The sequence below is a fragment of the Cervus elaphus genome, chromosome 24, assembly GCF_910594005.1.
Source record: "Cervus elaphus chromosome 24, mCerEla1.1, whole genome shotgun sequence".
In the NCBI taxonomy this organism is placed as follows: Eukaryota; Metazoa; Chordata; class Mammalia; order Artiodactyla; family Cervidae; genus Cervus; species Cervus elaphus.
Genome location: NC_057838.1, coordinates 33572627 through 33577186, shown reverse-complemented (window position 1 = coordinate 33577186; position 4560 = coordinate 33572627). Strand labels below are relative to the sequence as shown.

Genomic DNA, 4560 nt, shown 5'->3' with positions numbered 1-4560 from the left:
TTTCTAAAGCACTTATTAACATCTAGTTTTATAATGATTTGTTTTATTATGTGGACACTTAAAATTTTCTCTAAGAGAAGGAAGTTTTATCTGCTTTGTTTGCTAATGTATCCCAAGTACTTAGAACAGTAACGGGAACATAGTAAGCTCAATATATATTAATTAAATGTCAAATGAAATCTAGAGAGAATCCTAAGGAATTTGCATATTAAATGATAGGCAGAAGATCAGATTACTCCTAAAGAAATTGATAAAAAGCTTTCTAAAACACAAAAGAAAATTTGGAGATTATGATTTAAATTAATAAAAAGGAGAAAAACTTTCAAAAATGAAGTGGTCAAGAGTGTCTAATGCTGCCCACGGGCCAAATGAGATGAAGACTAAAAGACATCTAGTGGAATTAGTAACAAAGAATGTATGGACCTTGGAGAGAGAAGTTTCAGTCACATGTGGCTAAGACACATCAGAAGAATTTCAAAAGAGTTTATTACAAATTCAGTGAAAAGGTACTTCCCTGGTAGTCCAGTGGCTAAGACTCTGCACTCCCAATGCAGGGGGCCCAGGTTCAATCCCTGGTCAGGGAACTAGATCCCACATGCTGCAACTAAGAGTTGGCATGCTGCAACTAAAAAGATCTCACATGTCACAACTAAAGATTCTGCACAGAGATAGACGATCTCACATGCTGCTATTAAGACCCAGCATAGCAAAATAAATTAAAAAGAAAAAGCAGATGTTGACAACACTTCTAAGGTTTAACTCTGGTGGCATGGTTTACTGGAGGCTACCACATGTAACAGACAACCACACAACTCTCAGAGTTTACTTTATTAAAACTGTGCTCCCTTCCATATTCTGTACAGAGACCCTCATCGAAGGAAAAGACAGTGACTTATGAAGCCATGTTTTCCAGCAACAATTCTTTCAAGAGTTTTTCTTTTATATATCAGTTGAAAGTATGTATGACTTATTATTTTAAATCAGCTTCACAGGGGCTTCTCTGGTAGTCTAGTGGTTAAGCATTTGCCTACTAATGCAAGAGACATGGGTTTGATCTCCGATCTGGGAAGATCCCACGTGCCACAGACCAACTAAGCCCATGCACCACAACTACTGAGTCAGTGATCTAAAGCCCACAAGCTACAACTATTGAGCCTACGTGCTACAACTACTGAAGCCCATGTACCTAGACCCTGTGCTCCACAACAAGAAAAGCCACCTCAACGAGGAGCCCAAGCACTTCAACGGAAAGTAGCTCCCAATCCACACAATTACAGAAAGCCTGTGTGGAGCAGTGGAGATATATTGCAGCCAAAAATAAATTTTAAAAAGATAGTTTGAAAAATTACTTCCTTCCCATTAGCCTGAGAATCTCTAGGTCTTCTGACACCCACCATTGAAAATGCAATTTCCAACATACTGTACTTAAGCTATGAGGTACCATAATCCATTAAACTTAACACAGTAAAAAATACTTCAGTCCCAAAGCCGGCTTTTTATTTAATTGGGAAACATTAAAGACATTCCCACTACAGTGAAGTATATGGCAAGTATGCCCACTGTCTCTGCTACTACATATTGAACACCTTGTTGGAGGTATCAGCCAATGCAATCAGATAGGAGGAAGCAATTAGAGTCGTAAGAACTGGAAAACAAGAAGTAAAACTATACTTGCAGATGGTATAATGATATAATGGCAAAAGCCAACTGATTCAACAATAAAACTAATTTAAACAATAAAATAATTCAATAATACAGCAGGATATAAAACTAACTTACAGAAATCAATAGGCTCATATACACAAACAATGACCAGTTAAAAGGCACAATAAAAACAAAAAGCCATTTACAATGGTCACAACAACAAAGATAAAATATTTAGGTATTCAGTTCAGTTCAGTTGCTCGGTCATGTCTGACTCTTTGTTACCCCATGGACCACAGCACGCCAGGCCTCCCCGTCCATCACCAACTCCCGGAGTCCACCCAAACTCATGTCCATTGAGTAGGTGATGCCATTCAACCATCTCATCCTCTGTCATCCCCTTCTTCTCCTGCCTTCAATCTTTCCCAGCATCAGGGTCTTTTCAAATGAGTCAGCTCTTTGCATCAGGTGGCCAAAGGATTGGAGTTTCAGCTTCAGCATCAGTCCTTCCAATGAACACTTAGGAGTGATCTCCTTTAGGATGGACTGGTTGAATCTCCTTGCAGTCCAAGGGACTCTCAAGAGTCTTCTCCAACACCACAGTTCAAAAGCATCAATTCTTTGGTGCTCAGCTTTCTTTATAGTCCAACTCTCACATCCATACATGACTACTGGAAAAACCATAGCCTTGATTAGACAGACCTTTGTTGGCAAAGTAAGTCTCTGCTTTTTAGTATGCTGTCTAGGCTGGTCATAACTTTCCTTCCAAGGAGTAAGCGTCTTTTAATTTTATGGCTACAGTCATCATCTGCAGTGGAGCCCCCCAAAATAAAGTCAGCCACTGTTTCCACTGTTATCCCATCTATTTGCCATGAAGTGATGGGACCAGATTTACGTATTAATTAACAAGAAATGTGTAAGTCATATGAGGAAATCTCATATAAGCACTCCTGAAATAGGTATACTTCATGGAAAGATAGTTCTTATTCTTGGAAAGCATAACCCATTATAAAGATGTCACCTACTCCTAAATTATAAATGTAATGCAATTATAATAGAAATACCAATAAGTTATTGTTCCTGGAGCTAGACAAGTTGATTCTAAACTTCATATGTACTTTTAAAAATAGAGTTCACAAGAATAGGTAGAAAAACTCAAAAAGGCATGAGGGAAGACTAACTCCAATAGATATTAAAACATACTATAGAATCTCTATAATTAAAACTGTGCAGTACTGGAGCGTAAAATAGACAGACTAGCAGAAAAATAGGAAGTCCAGAAATAGACCCAAGTATATATGGAAATTTAGCATTAGACTATATATTCAGGATAAATACCCAGAAGTGAGACTGATGAGGCAAAGGGGAAACATAACTATTTTTAGATTATTATTGCCTTTTTTCTCACAGGTTTACCAGCAGTGTGTCTTGTCAAACTTTTGAATTTTTACCATTTACATGAAATGAAAGTGGCATCTCAGTGCAGTTTTAATTTGCTTTCTCTTATTATGAGTGAAATTTAATATCTTTTCATTTACTCAAGAGCGTTTTGCATATTTTTATATCATCCTTTTTATGAAGGTGCAATTTACAAACAAAATGTACAGATCTAAAGTGCTCAGTTCAATGAATTTTGAAAATTGAATATACCTCTGTAGCCATCACTCAGAACAAGATCTAGAACATTTCCATCACCCCAGAAAGTCCCCTCGAGTTACTTTCCAGTCAGTCCTCCTACTCCCTCCAGAAGCAACCACCTTCTGCTTTCTCTCACCATAGATTAGTTTTGTTTGTTCTTTGTCTTTGTGTAAATGGAACATACAATATGAATATCTACTATGTGTATGCCTCTTAAGTATTTTGCTCAACTTCATTTTTCATTTTTTTGATTCATCCATTAATCCATGTTCATTTCATTAGTTCATTTCCAGTTATTATTGAGTAGGATTCCATCCTATGGATATAACACAACAATTTTATCTTCTATATGATTTCTCACTGTTGAAGAATAGACTTGCAAATATGGAAAGGGGGAAGATCAGCATGAATCCTGCCATATTTGATTGGAATTGGAGCTACTGGTGTGAACTTACAGCTCTTAATATGTACGGCTAGATGTAGAAATGACTTCAGGTATGTGTAGGTGTCCCCTTCATGGATCACGGCCTTTTTGTGATGAAGGGGCCTCCATAACTCAATAAAGCTACGAGCCATGCCATGCAGGGCCACCCAAGATAGATAGGTCACAGGGAAGAGTTCTGACAAAAAGTGGTCCACTGGAGGAGGAAATGGCAACCCACTTCAGTATTCATATTCATGCAAAAAGATATGACACCGGAAGAGGAGCACCGCCCCACCCCACTCCAGGTCAGAAGGTGTCTAATATGCTCCTGGGGAAGAGGAGAAGGCAATTACTAAAAGCTCCAGAAAGAATGAAGTGGCTGGGCCAAAGCAGAAAGGATGTTCAGCTGTGGATGTGTCTGGTAGTGAAAGTAAACTTTGATGCTGTGAAGAACAATATTACATAGGAACCTGGGATGTTAGCTCCATTATTCAAGCTATATTGGACGTGGTCAAGCAGGAGATGGTGAGATTGAACACTTACATCTTAGGAATCAATTAAGTAAAATGGATGGATTTAATTCAGATGAGCATTATATCTGCTATTGTGGGAAAGAATCCCTTAGAAGAAATGGAGTAGCCCTCATAGTCAACAGCAGTCCGAAATGCAGTACTTGGGTGCAACCTCAAAAAGGACAGAATAATCTTGGTTCCTTTCCAAGGCAAATGATTCAGCATCACAATAATCCAAGGCTATGCCCCAACCACTGATGCTGAAGAAGCTGAAGTTGATAGGCTCTACGAAATCATATAATATCTACTAGAACTAGCACCAAAAAGAGATGTCCTTTTCAT

The 4560-nt window shown here is 38.2% G+C and overlaps 1 non-coding gene across 1 annotated transcript; it reads left to right on the top strand.

Annotated features, from left to right (window-relative positions):
- Positions 1 to 511: 511 nt before the first annotated feature.
- On the top strand, positions 512 to 584 carry TRNAG-CCC. The gene has a single exon. It is a non-coding gene; the product is annotated as a tRNA-Gly (tRNA).
- The last annotated feature ends 3976 nt before the right edge of the window (positions 585 to 4560 follow it).